At 49.3% G+C, this 17,168-nt stretch overlaps 1 long non-coding RNA gene across 1 annotated transcript in view; it reads left to right on the top strand.

Moving 5' to 3' along the window:
• The first annotated feature begins 530 nt into the window (after positions 1-530).
• Positions 531-17,168, top strand: part of LOC144167821 (uncharacterized) — a 35,031-nt gene continuing 18,393 nt past the window's right edge. Inside the window, exons 1-3 of the long non-coding RNA XR_013322131.1 lie at positions 531-667; positions 5,413-5,547; positions 6,400-6,577. This is a non-coding gene — a long non-coding RNA (uncharacterized LOC144167821). The remainder of the gene's footprint in view (positions 668-5,412; positions 5,548-6,399; positions 6,578-17,168) is intronic.

The following is a 17,168-nucleotide window of genomic DNA, read 5'->3' as shown; positions in this document are numbered from 1 at the left end:
CTTGTTTACATTTGCGAGCGGCTGCGCCATTCGCGGGCGTCACTTGGCGCTGTAATTGCGCCGCCGGTTTTCCTGGCGTTGAAGCGGCGCGCAGGGCGTTCTTACCTTCCTCTGCTGCTGCCGACGCCTTTTGTGAGACACGTGGAAATTTATGGCGCGTGCGCATATTTCGAAAGAGCTGGTGGTTAGTGCTCAAAATTGGAAAATATCGATATTTGAGCCAGGAATCCTCGCTCGATATAAACGCTGGAAAGAATGTAAAAGAGCGGATTTGCGAAATACGCAAAATAATGTGAATTAATTGTCCGGCGCAACTTCGTCGTAAATGTTACTCCAAAATGACTGCGTTTTTGTTTGGGACAGAGCACACTTTTTCGAAGCCTTTTCAAAAAAAAAGTTTTATATGTCTGGCGAAAGGAAAAACCAGCTGTCCCGGTACGCAGAAAACTCCACCGGCGCAACCCTATGCGCGTTCGTAAAAAAAACAGGGTGGAGAGGAGTTAGACGTAAGGGGAGGAGTGCGGCTGGGTTATCTCTATGGCAGCAGTGCACGAGCACCTGCGTGAAGGTCAGATCAATGAAAATGGCGGGAAGGGCGCTGGCGGTGCGTGAGCAGCGGTGTCAACGGGGCAATGGCAGACACCGGCCACACTTTACATCGAAACAGGTAAGCCACTCGTCGTACGTACTCCCGAAGAGTGGGAGTACGTATACCGGAAACACGCAACGTTTAATAAAGAGGTCTTTAATGAGCAGTAAGAAGTAACACGCTGTGCGCCATCTGTACATAGGGCATGAGACCTTTTTTTTTCAGTGATCTGTTTTCTCGAACACATTTCAAATGCCCGGTCTGACTGTTGCAACGTCAATGACCAAGTACAATTTTCTAAAGAAGTATACGAGGCTTTCGCCTTTAAAAAGAGTGTGACGTTTTCCTATGATGTGGGGAGGGGGGGGGGGTGCCATACAACGAGGCAACATATCTCCGAAATATTCAGGATGAAAGAGATCGGGGTTTCAAACCGGCTCCTTGCTTGAACCCTCTCGCCCGGCAGTGCACCCTAAACAGGCCCTCGTCTTCTCCTAACTACACCGGTGACCACGAACACATATGCTTGCACAATCTCAGTTCGGAGTGTTAACCAGCGCAAATGGCTATGAAATTATAATGCAACAAGGAAGTCTGCGGCAGCCGCCAGCCACTTTCCCCAGAAATGCAGTGCTGTCACAACCCGCCCCCTAAAAGACATGCGAATGCAAAACGCAACTCAAAGCACGTCGGCCTGTGTCTGCAAAAAGGAGAAAAAAAAGGCCTTCCTAATTAAGCGACATATTCAACAGAGGGGGCTGAGTCGTAGGGGCGATGATGAGGGCGGAGTAAAAGCGCTGACTCGGTGCCCCTACTGCGAAGCGTATGCAGACGTCACAGCCGTGAAAAGCATTCATTCCAAATAGAGTGTGCTCGGCAAAAGCTCCGCATGTGGCAATGAGCCGGGAAGGCAATCCCGATGCCATGAGCACTGAGATTTCCATAATCACGACAACGTCACAATTGGGAACTGCCCAGGCTGGGGTAGGTGCGTCGTTGATGACTCGACAGCACTCTTCTAGCACTGGCGGGGATGGCACGCTGATGGCGGCGAGCCGGCGCCTGTAGCCCCTCTAGTCCCATTCTTGTTCTCGATATGCGGGCCGGGCTTATCTGTCACCCGAACAAAAAGGCTCGGGTTTCTGACAGCTGCATCTACACACCGAGTGTAGGCTCGAAATGAGTGAGCGTTTAAGAGGCATTAATTTCGGTCCCGTCCAGACCTTTACTACGACTGGAAAGCTAGCTCTTCTACAGTCGTTCGTATACACCCTATAGGGACCGGGCGGCCGTTGTATGACCCCACCGTCTCTTCAGCGAATACGGACGCCCGTGGCGAAACGCTCGTCAGTGGAATTCCGGTGGCGGTCAGCGCAGCGTTGTTGTGCATGGTTTGCTGTCGTTTGGCTGCGTGCGGCTTGCAAAGCGTGGATAACCACAAGGACTTTTTTTAGATCGGTATCCTGGGCGTGGAGGTGACCCTTACGGGGCATGCCATGTGTGTGGTTTGCACCCATGCTCAGTAATTACAAATAGCAGATGACGCTCAATGCGCCAAGCTGGAAGTGCAAATCCGTACGTTCGTGCAAATCATTCATGCCTGCATTTAGTTTGGCCCATCGAGGAACTTATTGCAGCTAAATCCTCCTATAAAGCCGTTGTGTGCAGCCGATCCAGGAATGCTGCAGCGCTGGCTTTTGGTAGTTGATGACGAAACGGTGTCGTGCACAAGCGAAAGACTAAGTTGGGGAGTGCCTTCTAAGATTTACCTCAACAGAGAAATTGTGATTGGCGACGCTTCTGTAACTTCATTAACTGCGGTAAAACCATGTTTCATTTCACAGAAATACGCTCACTACGGTAATCGGGAATCGTTTACAGAATAAATACCGCATGATAGTAGAACGCTATTGCTTGTCGTGGAGAAGCATTGGTTTACAAGGATTTTAAGGGTTGCTGGCTAGTTGGTTAACGGTTTTTCAAAAAACATTTCCTGTGCGGCTGCAGGGCGAGAGACAGGTGGGTGCCGAACACCTGCACGCGGTTTCACCACTGAATGCCGCGGTCGTTTTACAAGCTGCCACCTAGGCTTCAAAAATCACGCACTCCTCCATCTAACGACGATGATGGTTTATCGCAACGCTTTCTCGTGTTGGTGTCCTTGGTTGCCTTCTGGACTCAGACTCTAACTAGTTGAGCTTTGAATTTGACCAGCACACAGTTTGGTCTTTTGGTAATAGCATATCTGTCTTTGGCCATTTCCCAGTCGATTTCGCACGAAGAAAGCTTCGCGTTCAACGATCGTCGTCAGTAGACGGAGGACTGCACGATTTTGTTGCTTAATTTTGCACTTCTATGCACCCCTCTCCAAATCCAAACTGCCTCCAGCATGTCGGAAATGCGCCTGTGATGGAGGACTCGGGCTGACGCACCCCTATTTGAGGCAACTAGTCGCGCATTTTTTGCTTTCTTGACAAGGAATTACATGATATATTTAATTTAGGTACTCGGTAATGGATACTTAAGCATTAAAAATCCAGACTGACGTTAACGCTGCAACGTTTTAAATGCAGAGCATTTCTTTAACTCACGATGTCACCCGGTCTAGTTGTCCATCGTCGTCCGCACCCCTCCCCCTACAGTATATAAAACAAATAATACTTACCGGCGCCTGGTTTCGATCCCACGACCCTGCGGGCGGAACGCAAGGTGCACGGTACTCTACCCACTGCGCCACAAAGCCGACACAGAATGGAGGGCTACGAACGCGCCTTATATCCTTAGCTCATTCAAACTACGTCAAGAAGCTGCTGATACAACGCATTCACTACCTGTGGGCGGAACGCGAGGTACATGGTGCTCTTCCCACTGCACAATAATCATACCCACCTGCTAATAAATGATGTCACGTGACCACGTAATTACGTCTCCTCATTTAATTACAATACAACAACCAACAGCAACAAGTGCAACAACATTAACGTAACGCAAACTACTTAACGTCGTGCGCCCCCGGAAATGCTCTGCATTTGATCGTGCCCCTCGAGAGGGGGATGTTTAGTTTCCTGCCGCAGCAAGAACCAGGCGGCCTCCTGCGCAGTTTGTGGCGCATACCCACTTGGGGGATTGGCCAAGATCGTTTCACTTACTACATGCCGGTTACGGCACTTGTTGCTGTTTAATTATCGGTGCCGGCCTTTATTCCACCCAGGTGGTAAAATGGGAAGATTCTTTCAATAGTTGTATTTGGCGGCACCCAGCCAAAGTGGAGAATAGGGCCAGACTACCCCTGGGTATTTTATGACGTCTTCCTCAAGGTCACAAAAAAAAGAAAAGGGAACAGGTCGGGTGAATTGCGAGCTTTAATAAAACGAGACCATTTTTTGAGCTACCTAGACGTGCAAATTTTTGTCTGGCACTGTGTCGTTTTCCGACGATATTCGCAGCGAACCCCCTTAGAGGCTCGGGATGTCGGTGCCTACTTTCGTCATCGTCTCATGTAGTCACGGTACTAAAACACCGGGACAATCGTTTTCTAACGCCTCGCGCTTGATTGTAACGCGTACTAAAAGAACACACCGGGACACTCGTTTTCCAACGCCTTGCGCCAGAACGGTTCGTGCTTCAAAGAGACGAGACTTCTACAGCAAAGCTGTATACCTCTAACCCCAACCGTTTCACCTCCATAAGCAAGAACGCCATAGGGCCAAGGATGCACTTATACCCTGCGTGCTTACCCCTCCGCAGGTTTCGCATTAGTGTAGAATGCCCAGGATTTTTTAATTGTCGGGTGACAGCGCGGGCAGTGACTTAAGATGGCCCACTGCCACAATGTTGCATGCTTGTAACACTGTAGCAGCTGCTGGCTGTTGCAGCACATATTAAAAAAATAAAACAACAAAGTTGTAGGCCCGACAATAAAAAAACGCTGGAAATAAAAAAGATGAATGCACATGGCTCTCTGCATAGTTTCTGACCTATTGTTTTAGCGCTTTTTAGGTGAAGAGTACAAAAACTGCGCTATTTTGCTGTATAATATTCTACGTCGTGAAGGTTTTTGTACTATTCGTCGTAATAGATGACTGAGGTTGTTGTGCCGTAATGCGCCGGTATAGTGCAGCCGCGGATTGAATTTCTTAGCGAAGCCAGGTGACACCAGGCGAAATCAGGCGAATGAGAACAGTTTGCACGAAATGAAATCTACAAAGCAATGAAATGTCTAAATGAATTTAAAAGATTTATTACATGGATTGTAACTGCTGCCTCGGAAATTGCACAGAGTTAGGCTGTTGTCGGCATTGATAACACTAAAGTGCGCAAGAAAGGTGGCGCGTGTCGGTTCGTTAAAGTTTCGTGGATACGAATGTGACGCTCGGAGCAGCACCAATTCTTTATTAATGCTGAAAATGACAGACACAAAAATGTTATAGTCGCAGCATATGCTATCGAACACCAGAAATAGTGAATGGTGAAACGCGACTACTGGACCTTGCCTAAGCATTTCAATGGATCAGATAGGGAAGCATGTATAATAAATGTAGGCCAAATTTTCTGCAGAGCACGTGTTCTTTTTTTCTTTTTTTCAGGAGGCACAAACTTCAGCTCTTGAACAGTATCAATCAGGTTATGACTACCACAGGCTGTAAAATTATTTAAAGTTTCGATTCGAGTTTTCCAATGTCTTGAAAGATCAGTGAGAAGAATCGAGTCCAGGAATCCGCCTCACGCGGCTCGGATTATCAAAGCGGCTTCCACGTGCCGCATGATCATGGGGTCATGGTTGCCCTCCGTTCATTCCTCTTTCTGCCTTTCGATTTTCGTAGTGATCGCCAAGTTCAACCGGTAGGACTGTCAACTGAGACAGCGGCGTCAACATAATACTTTTCTGGAAGCAACAATGCAGGACGGCAAGTCCTCGGCAACGGCCTGACTGGACGCCCCCTTCTGGCGCTCACAGTGTGAGTGTCGTGCGGTGCGGCACTGCCTCTGCGTTGCTATTTCGCTGGAGTTTGGAAAGATGCTTCACGACTGGTTGGACATGTACTCCACATGACCACCCACAACCCTTTTCTCCTGTTATAGCAATTTTCATAAAATAAAAGGAGACAATCGGTATTAATATAGCTAATTTCGAATATCTACAACTACGCAACGCCCCTTTCAAACAAGGCTCGGTACCATTGCCACGCGTTGAGAAAATTCAAATTGCAAATTCCCGGGATGCATGTAATTACGTTAGCAGAAAGCCTGAAATTTCTTAACCGTGTTGCGAAAGCTAGCTGCTAAGGGCATTTATTATTTTTTCAGTATTTTGACATCAGGTAGTTGTGTTCTGTGTGAGTCTTCACACTAGGTTTCCTCAAGATTCGAATTCAACTAAACAGTGATAACTAGAGTTTCAACTAAGCGCTTACCTTTACTATCAGCAAGAATTTATATCTTTTAGGAACTATTCTTTCTGATGAAGCTTAAGTTTAGCTGTGTGGTCTGTTAACTCAGTCAATTACACAACGTTACAAAAAAGTCCGCCTATTATGAGGGGCCTTATAAATTTCAGTCGTGGATACTTCAAGCCCGTAGTTTTCGCGGAAATCACTAGTAAGAATTGTTTTTTTAACGACTTTTTTTTGTGTGGGCAAGTGAGAGAAACACGAGATAGAAGACAGTGGCACTATAGGACAGGGCGCTGTGCAAGAATTGAAATTTATTATCGCTCGTCAAGGAATAAATGGGAAAAGATAGAACATTAGACTTTTTCGTGGAATCTGAAGCTACATGTTTTCTGTTTTTTTCTTATTGTTACGCAGCAGAAGAACAAATGAGATGATCCATGGTTGGTGGTGATCCACTTAAACAGAGATACTCTCGACGTATTTACACCGTTTACACGGCGCCCATGACCGAGCCCCCGCAGGATGCACCCGCCCACCTCGTCGTCGTCGTCGTCGGTGGTGGACATTGCTTCATTGGAAATTGTGCATCTATGCGGTAACAATATTTATTGATTGCTTAGCGATAACAAATTTCCGTAGTTAGTAAGCGCTCCGTTTGTGTGCTCTATCGTCTCGTGTTCCATGCTGTTTCACACACACATGTGCAGGTGAAATAAGAAGTAAACGGACCATGGGGTGGAGATCTTGGTGTGATTTCTCCGCCATGTGCCTAGCCAGCAACCTCAAAATAACTTTACAAGAAAGGCATTCCAAAATAAAATCCGGCAACACATACTCCATTTACGCTGACAGCCGCATAAAATAAAAATTATTCTAATTTTGCGAAGCCGAGCTCCGTGTACTTTTTGTTTCACCTGCACAAACTGGTCCTCCGACAATTACCCGCCATCCACATTGCTGTTTCTTTCGTTTTCTTTTTTTTTTGTTTCCGTCGAAATAAGAACAACTGGGGCCAAGACGTCATGCACGGCATTGGAATGCCTTGACGGGGCGAGAATTCACATACACGACTGCTTCATGAATACCAAATCAAAAGTTTACTAGAATGAAGTTCTGGAGATCAGGCGACACAAGCAAATGCACAATCCCGTATATAAGGCACCAAACAGAATATCTTGCTAGCTAATCGCGTCCAATACAATGCAAGGGCCGCAAGTCACGACTACGGCTTTGCATGAAAAGTGAGTGAGTGAGTGAATAAACTTTATGTAGGCAAGCTTCGGGCGCTGATGATTGGGCGCCCGGCCGGTGGGCCCTCCTCTAGTCCGGGAAGGCCTGGTCCGCGCTGACTGCCCTCTCCACCAGGCTACGCCGGACTGAGGTCCGAGTTGGCCAGCTGGCCTGCCAACTGCTCGTACGTTGGCTGAGGATTGGGGGTCAGGGATGGGGTTTTCTGGCACTCCCATACCATGTGGTACAGGGTGCCAGGTTGGGGACAGAAATTACACGTAACGTAGCAGAGGGTGGGCTACATGGCATGGAGGATAGTGGGGTGAGGATAGGAATTTGAAGTCGGCGAAAGGCAGTCGCCTCTCCTCTGGATAAATGGAGATGTGGTGGCGGTAAGCGTCGTCGTTCATGATAGTAATGGACGAGCATGTCCGTGCCTGAAGTAAAAGTAGCAGGCTTGGGAGGGCAAAGGTGCTGCGTGACTTAGCCTTCTTGAGAAATGGCCCGGTGGGTATGAACGTGGGCAGCGGCGTGTGCTGGCTCGTTTCCATCGAAGGACTCGAGTCTGGGAGTACAGATGATGCGCATTTCCGGGAGCTGGCACACATTTAGGAATATTTAAGGCCACGGGTGTTATGCGACCTAGCAGTAAGTTGCGGCAGGCGGCTTGTGAGTCTGTCATTATAGTGAGGTAGTCGCTTCCGGTGGTGGCGGTTAGAGCGACGGCAATTTCTTCTGCTGCCTCAATAATATCGTGGGAACTGTAGCGGCCGTGAGTTCTGCACCGTTGGCTTCGGTGACACTCACGGCAGGTTGACACATGGGCAGGTTGTTGGTGGTACGGAGACGCATCCGTGTAACGACGGTACAGGGAGGATTAGGGGAGCGTTTTCTAAGGGCTTATATCCGGGCTTCTCGGCGGGCCTTGTAATAGATGGGGTGCATATTTCTCGAAATGGGTGCGAATTTGATGTATTGTCGGATGGCTAGAGGGCTGCGTTGCCTCTGTTCGCCTTTTGGGGGGGCCTGCAGCCGAGCAGGATAAGTGCAGCCCTGCCAGTTGGCGTAAGCTTGAGTCGCGTGAATAGGGAGATGCGATGAGCTTATTCCAGTTCCTTCCATGTGTTATGGACACCGAGCTGTAGAAGTTTCCTTGTTGCTGTTTTTAAAGGTAGCCCAAGGGTGGCCTTGTTTGTAGGCTTGGCGTATGGCAATGCTTAGCTTTTGCTTCTCCGCGGGTTTCAGGGCCACGTATGGTATGCCGTAAGTTACCCTGCTAATGAGGAGGGCGTGCATGATGCGCAGGGTGTCAGTTTTTTGTGACTAAATCGGTGATGGGAGACCCTGCAGACGATATGAATGAGTTCGTTGAGAGTCCTTTGCAAGGGGAGGAGAGTCTGGGCGTCTGAGCCATCTTTTGGTATGGTGAGGCCTTGGACGCGTGGGTGTGTGACATTGGAGATGGGTTGGTCATGAAAAGAAAAAAAAAATTCCGCTACACAAGTGTGGACTTCCACAACCCACACCCTCTATACTTTCCCATGCAGCGGCCACAACAGCGCCACGGAGACGCTTTATGACGCCGAGAGAGCCGCATCATGACAAATGAAATTTTTTCACACATTTTTCGAGTTAGTTTGTACTGACACAGGGTGCAGACGAATTTAAAATATTCGTTTTCATAAAGCAATGGTAACGAAAAAACTACAAATACAAGTAAGAAAATATTCAAGTGTCAGTGCAGCTAGCAGCTAGTCGCTATAGCGGCAGCTAGCAGGCAGCAGCTATAGCAGAAGCTATAGCAGATAGGTCTAGCACGCGTACTCCAAAGAGTTGAAGGTAGGGTGGATACTCGAGTAGAATTTCTGACAGCTTGTCTATTTAAAGATAGAAATAACATAATGCGGACCCATTAAGCCAATCTTCTCAGAGCAAAAAAAAAATTGTCCGCGTATCTCCTCCTTTCATTGCAAATGTCGACGGAAGACGATAGTCGATTGGCGCCCCCGGCAAGTAAATGTCTCCCTTCTCTTTCCCGCTCACCTCTCATGCTGTTCCTCTTCCGCCTCGTCCCTCCCAAGATAACAAGCTAGAGGCTTAGAGGCTTGCTGAAGTCAATTTAAAATTAGCGTGTTCCACTGCTCCAAGTCGGGTGGCTCGATGCCAGCGCTGCCGTACGGCGGACACGCGCGTGAATCGAGGGACCCTACTACAAGGTTTATAGAACCAAGTTGCCCTACTCCACGAGCGTTGCGACCGGAACGGGGAACCTGTGTAGTGTAATCTTTTGTTGCTGTTTGGCGTTTGATTTTTCTAAATACCGCCAGGTAGCGCGGGCAACAGCAGGCGACGATTTTCTGCAGTTGACGTAGTATTTTATTTTCTACCGCAAAAACCAAGCATCCGTAAATTTTTTTAATAACGGGCCACTACAAACAACACTCATGTACTGATTGTGTGCCTTATATTTGCGTAATGTCTTCTTCTTGATCAACAATGATGACAAGTATGAACATTAACGCCGAACGTAGACTTTTAGATTTGGCTGTGGTTCGCTTTGGCCGGGTGGCTGAATTGAGTGACTAACAGACAGAGAGGCAGGCAGACCGACAGACACACACAGACAGACAGACAGACAGACAGACAGACAGACAGACAGACAGACAGACAGACAGACAGACAGACCAAAATTTCTGCGTTTAAGTAGCCCAAGAAAGACTATCATATTTAAAAAAATGGCTGCGGCTTACCTCAGCCAACCCAGGATATGCAAAGCGGAAGCTTGGCTTAGACTGGCTAAGTCTTGGTTTCACTTGGTTACCCTTGATTCAGCTCTAATTACTATACTATTCGTGCAAAGCCTGCCTCTGTCTCTGGTCGTGGTTCCGCTTCCGTGGTTTTTCGTGCCGAAGGGCTCACTCTTAGTCTTTGCGCTAGCTTCCCGTGCCTGGCATTCCGGACCTTCTCCAGTAAAGCAGCTCATCGGGCGATATCCGCGGGGTGGTCAGACGCCGCTTGCTGACAGCGGCTGAAAGCCTCCCGCTCTCGCCCATGCTTCGTTCTCCGCTGTGGCAGAGCTCGCATGCACGCGGCGAGTCACGTGGTGAAGTGGCGATCCAGCTGTGCAGAGCGCATGCGCCAAGCCGACTGCGGCGACAGCGGCTAGCGAACGAGGCCATCGGCGGAGATCGGCACGGCGAGTCACGCGATGTGTTGCCAAGGGTGCGGATCAGCAGCGGCCAAATGACGGTCACATTCCCCGCGACGGCGAAACGGCTCGACAAGATAAGTAAAGCTATGCTTTACCTTAAGCAAAGCGAAGGAGCTCGCTTTACGTAAGTACACTCTTAGGCAAAAAGGACTAAAATAGGGACTAAAATACAGCCGTTAGTCTTCGCGGGCGACCGTTCATCTTCAAGGGGAGTATCTGCGGCAGAGTACCTGCCGTGTGCATAAATGCGGACTAACTGTTCGTCCCCGCCGATCTATAAGGAGTAACGGGAAGACGAAACGCATGCAGTTAGTCTCTTTGCTGCGTCGTTAATCCCCTAATGGCGTCGTCGTTGCCCTTTCGCGCATATGTCTGCGAACAGTTTTATATTTCCAAAACACAAGCCATTGCAGTCACTGGGTGCTTTAGATGGTGCCACGGGAGAAACTATTGATGTTAGTTATAAGAAAATCGCCTAGGGTTAGTAGAGCGGCGGGTAATGGCAAGGAGCGGCGAAGCGCGATTGCCATACGCTCCTCGGCGAGGTTATGTTGATACGCTGTGTTGCATACGATTCGTGCAAGGTAATAACGGCCAATAAAAGCTTTCAAGCGCCTTAACAGTAACGCAAAAATTAGTGACAATAGCAAAAGTGGATTCCTGAGCGTAATGAATATGTATATGTTTAACAGACGAGAAAAAACGCATGTTGCTGATGACACTGCATTACAAAAACGCTCGCTACAGGTAAGCGTCTCGAAGTTATCTTTTACACTCGGTACATAATTGCCTTGGGCACCAAAGCTATGACAATGCTGCAACTGCTGTAAAACCCGCTTGCATTTCCCAGTCGCAATCGTCTAGCGACGCGAATTTGAAGAATTCAGGCTAAGCAACACCGAATTCGCTTTCGCCGATGCAGGAAAATACGGCATGTTTCCTTATTCTGACACTCACACAGACGACACCTTTCACATACGTTACATAGAGCACTTAACATATGTATCGAACACTAAGAAAGCACTTAGCTTGCGCTAATTTGTGGGGAAACAAATGAGTCGTGCGATCGCCCAGCTACCTATCTCAACTAGGCGACGACGTGATCGTTATTTACAAGAAAAACTATGGTTGTGAGGCTCTACTCCGAATCGAAGTGAGCAATAGTCCTTAAACCTAGCAAAGCGCTAAGTGCAAGGCGCGAAACGCGGTCACGTTCGCTTGCACAGATAGAAATTCGGGCAGCAGTTGCAATGGATCTGTTGCAGTTGCAATGCACAGAACTACACGCTGTACACTTGAATATTATCTACCAGCGCTACCACCCGGCGGCGTGGTCTAGCGGATAGCGCGTCGGGTTCCTTGTGTGTATTCCCGGGCGTCAGGGGTTCGATCCCTGCTCGTGCTGGAGTTTTTTTCTTTTTTCTGCACTCTACGCAGTTCGTCCTTGGGGAGTATCGGAACGGACCATCCGGGTGGGGGACTAACCGTTCGTCCCCTCGCAGTTAGTCCCCAAAGGGACTAATGATTGTGGCAGACACCGTTAGTCCCCGAAAGGACGAACTTTTAGTCCTTTTTGCCTAAGAGTGTACAGCGAAGCAGCTCGCTTTACGCGTGTGCACACTTAATCCCCTGAACCTACGAATTTGATGTACTCGCAGACAATCATAAAACGCATCTTTGTAGAAGCCTAAAAACCCGCGTGTTTTATCCCACAAAACAGGTGATGAAGCGGTGGAAGTGGCACGTAGGCACCACGCGGTTTTATTAGGGAGTCGGGGGCGTTTGCATTTACCCATTGCAAGAAGAAATAATGACATCACACACTTGTTGGGGAAGACTAGTCCTCGTAATGAAGGACGTACGTGCTCTAATTTAACGGATCTTTTGGTGAGACAGGCAGAAAAAATGACAGGAACGAAAAGTACAAAGGTACAGACCGCTGAAATTTGTTGAAGGTGCATGCGGATGAAGGGGAGACCACCTGCCTTGTGTTACTGACAGTGTCAAGAGTGTATGTGGGACAACTGGCGACAAAGCTAGTCCTTCTCCTACTTTTTAGATCCACCCCTTGATAGAATGACTTTTACAGTGGAGTTCTATTGCCTAAGCGAAATGACTTTCTATAGCCAGGAGGGCCCTTCCGAGGAACCAAAAAAAAGAGTGTTAGAAAGGTGTTACAGCCAAGAGGAGAGGGTTGCTTCCTTCACTGCGGAGGAACACTTGTTGGTGACGCACGCAGCGTCAGTGTTGAGCGGAGAGAGAGAATCACCTTTTGATTGATTGATTGTAGGGTTTAACGCGCCGACGCAACGCAGGCGATGAGGCGCGCCGTAGTGGAGGGCTCCGGATTAAATTTGACTACCTGGGGATCTTTAACGTGCGCCGAAATCTCGTACACACGGGCGTTTTTGCTTTTCGCCTCCATCAGAAAAGCGGCCGCCGCGGCCGGGAACCGAACCCGCGACCTCGTGCTCAGCAGCGCAACGCCTTAGCCACTGAGCCACCGCGGCGGGAGAATCACCTTTTACTGAGCTCAAAGGTTAGTGCACGCAGGCACCAGACGGGGTGGAACCTTCTTCTCAGGTCCCATATGTGTCCAGCAGCTACTGGCCCCTAGCCGCCAGCGCGAGCTGGGTCGGTAGGTCGGGGCTGGACAACAAGGTTTCCCATCGCTCTAGGTGGTTGGGGTTGGGAAGGGTGGGGTAGGGATGGTGGGGGGTTCTTGAGCTTAGTGCACTCGCCAAGAATGTGTGCTAGAGTGCCTTCGGATCGTCTGCAAAGCGGCATGAAGTGTCATGCTCTGCTGGGAACATCTTGTGCAAGAGCACGGAATGCGCTAGCGACCCCACTTGCGTGCGTCGCACAATTGTTTGTTGCCTTCGGCTAAGTTGCGGATGCGGACCGGGAAGCCTACATCTGTCGCTTCTGTATACATTTGGGTGATGTCTTTGTAACTCGTCACGGGGTGCGGTAGCTCTGGCTCGTCCTCGGCCCGGATTGACAGGTCTCGGGCATAGTGGTCGGCGAGTGCGTTGCCTTCCACCTGCGAGTGAGCCGGGACCCCTACAAGCTCGACAGCCCGTCCCGGTGATTTGCGTGTGCGATAGTTTGCGTAGGCGGTCTTGGAGTCTGTGACCACGGTCCTAATTCCCGGTTGGGTGAGTGCGAGGGCCACGGCCACTTCTGCTTCTGGTGGATTCGGCGTCTGTATTGACGCGCCGGTGGCGAGCTTAACAATGATGGTGACGGCTGCCGTTGCTCTGGTGTTGGCTTCGGAAGCGAGGCTTCCGCGTAGAGAACCTCGGGGTGCGATGCGTTCCACCATAGCGTACTTGTCGGCGCGCTCCCTCTTCAAGGTACTTACGAGGATTATGCTCTGCTGATGGTTTAGACAAATAATATCTTCCTATGCTGCAATTGCGTTGACTTACGTTGCTGCAGTAATGGCTGGGCTGATTTCGACCCGGGGCTACATGGCTCAGTCGGAAGCCGCCGCGTGGCCACATTACAATCTTTATGTCCTCGCGCGGGAGGTCTGGCATTCTCGCGCCCTTGAGCAGCTTGCCTTCGTTTACCCTCTTCGTCCTATGACGAAGGCTCTTGCCGGTGGCGCCATCGAGGTCATCGCCACGTCTGTTGCTGACATCAGCTGCGGCTGCGGCGCCATCTTGGCTTGCGTGGCTTCTGAGCGTTAGGCTTAGCTTCCCGACGCCGTTTTGCTTCAACTTCAAGCCGGCGGTTTTCCACCTCTGCGCTCTCGTGACCTGATCCGGCGAAATTTCTTCGCAATCGACCTCAATTCTCATAGAAGTCGACATATTGGGTCCGTGTCCGCTTGCTAAATTAGCGATTGGTCGGTAATTAGCTGCGGCTCGATGTCGCCCGAGACTAGGCCTACCGCTTTCCTCGGCCGAGGCCGAGGCCGGTGGGCGCGCCTCGTGGGTCACAAAATTGGCTCTAATTGCCCATAAAATGGTCCCCTACCTAGGAATTGGGTATCCCGGTGGCACACGGAGGTTTATACATCCGATCGGTGTACTTTTATGAAGATCCCAGTTGATTAACCGGCGAAATGTGCGAAAATTCTGGGAGCTGGATCTGTGGCGAGACCTTCTACTCGGTGGCGCACATGCAAACGAACAAGAGGGAAGGGAAGCTATGTTTTTTTTTTCGCAGTGTGGGTGGGATGCAGCGTAGCGCACGGGAATGGTCACGCGTCAAGTTGGGGGTCCAAGGGAAGGGAAACATTGAACCACGGCGCCGCGAGCAGCACCGAGGCTACTCCCCTCGTCGCCGTGCCACCGCCGCCGTGCCGTCACCGCGTGGGTCAACGTCGGATTTAAGCTTAGGCGCTAAGCAAAATTTCAGAAAAGGAGATCTACAGGACAGAGGCGATGCTGTCTATCGCATTTTCCTAGAATTGTGCGTGGCGCTTACAACTAAATCTTGCGATGATATACAAACATCCCCTATGGACTCCTTATCTCAGTCAACGTCGGGCCGATCGTGCTGCCCGTTCATTGACAGTGGTTTTGGAAAGCCGCATGCGCTGCATTTAAAGAAACATTGGGATAAACGCAAGCCAAAGGGGTTCATGTATTTATTACTCCGCATAAAGCGGCGCATAAAGTGGCGCATAGTGGTGTAGCACCGCTCGGAAATATTTTATTACAACCGCGAGATAAGCATTGAGATAAAAAACATGGCCGCTTTCTTTTCAGTATCCCTGGCAAACTATCGCCACAAGGTGTAGGGGCCTTGGTATAGTTGGTTTGCTTCAATGATGTGTGACGTGCTGCTTTGCGAAAATGGAAGGAAAGGAACTATGACAAGCGGTTATCTTCAATTATGAATTTCCAAACAGATGAAACATTGAGTGCCGTCGAAGGAAAGTCGAAATAGCTTTTAAATGTGGGATGTATCAGGTAATACTGAAATCATTTAACAGGGTCCTTTGCATGTGTCACCAGACATTCAAAATTGGCCGCGTATCTGCTCACTTTGCTGTAAATGTTGACGAAGGACGATAGTCTTCTGCCGCCGCTGCCGCCTTTCTCTTCTTTCCCGCCTGCCCCTAAGGCTCTCTCCTCCCGCCTAGCTCTTCACTCTATAAACACAGTGGATGCTTGCTCTAGCGAATTCAATTTTGCCGCCTTCCAACGCTGGCGCGCCTTCTACTGAAACCTTGGGTTCCTGTTGGACTCTGGAAGCAGCCCGGAAGGGGCACCGCACGCGCTTTTAAATAAGGCCTCTGCAATTTTAGGGGACTTATTTTTAGGCGTTTTGTTGAAAACACTTTATCAAGGCGTATTTTATTGTTCGCTATTTCAAAAATGAAGCAAACGTGTATTTTGAATTAGAAGAACACTGCGAACATCACTTATGTATTGATGTTTTACCTCAGATTTCATTTTGCTTAACAAATGTTGACAAGTATGAACATTTCCGCCAGATTTAAGAGTTTGAAAACTTGTTGCCTGTATGAACGTCTCGTACAATAACTGTTGGCCCGGCGGCTGAATGGAGGGACAGATAGACAGACATACATGGAGTAAATGGAGCTTTCAATAGCTCCCCGGTACCACAAATGCATAACTGGTTTAATACCCAATTGCAACCGTACATGAAAAGGCCCAACGGCAAAAAGAATTTTGTCCACCCGAAGGTGGAGGGAAATTAAAGGGGAAACCTACCTTGCGACCGACCGCCAGGGGTACGGGTGACCCCCGTGTCCCCCCCCCCCCCCCCTAGGAAATAGCCGGATGGGATGGGATGGGATGTTGGGAACGGGAAATGGGCATCTGGATGGGTTATAGGAGAAAAGGATGGGATTGGGGCAGCAATTTTGCTCTGATCCAGATGTCTGACTCCGTTTCAGGACTGATCACTCAGCGAGGGCATCAGACAGTGCCAATTACCGAATTTGCAGGCCCGGCCACGAGTTACCGCTCACGCATAGGGTTTGTTAACTGGGCCCCAACTTTCGGAGACAGGAAATACCCTATTTGGGGCGACGGTCCAGGCCCCCCACCCCACCCCGACCCTCAGCTCTGCGGCCGATGCGGACTGACGTCCTCGATTGACGGCCCCGCACCAGGTATCAACGAATCACCAATGAAGCTTTCCACTATACACGGGTACTTGCAACACCTGCTTTTCACGGTCTCCGGACACCGGAAGTTTGTATGCAAACGTAAACTGAACTCCAAGTTCGCCAGGTCCCCACAGGCAGAATAAGGGCCTTGTGTTTATGTTTTCCTCTTTGCCTACTCTGTCGGTCAAAGGAACAAGAGTCTTCGGGCATTGCCGCTGGGAACGGCAGAGGAGATCGGTCCGGGCCTACTAACCGTTACTAAGCCAGGAGGGTTTCCCTGGTAGGCATACTAACCTTCACTTTCCTTGTTTTCCTAGTGCGAGACACCAAGTACCTCGAGGTAATTTTCGCGTTTAAGTAGCCCAAGAAATACTATCGTCTTGAAAATGTTAACTGTAACCTAAACGGAATTTAGAAGCCGCCATGCCTTTCTGATTTTAAGAATTCACGTAATTTCAATTTACATGTTCCCTTACAAAATATTCAATTAGGTTACGGCTAATTTTGTATCACACAAAGTAAACATTTTATATCGGTTAGCAAGCCTCACTTCACTGCATTGGGGGCATTGTGCATCCGTTTATGGTCCTCTTAGGCAACCAAAACGCGCCTTCTGACAAGAGCACTGCACGGGCCTGATTTTAAGGCCCG

The sequence above is a fragment of the Haemaphysalis longicornis genome, unplaced genomic scaffold (assembly GCF_048455015.1).
Source record: "Haemaphysalis longicornis isolate Haplotype H1 unplaced genomic scaffold, Haemaphysalis longicornis Haplotype H1 scaffold_2, whole genome shotgun sequence".
NCBI classification, from domain to species: domain Eukaryota; kingdom Metazoa; phylum Arthropoda; class Arachnida; order Ixodida; family Ixodidae; genus Haemaphysalis; species Haemaphysalis longicornis.
This window is presented reverse-complemented; position numbering and strand designations above follow the sequence as displayed.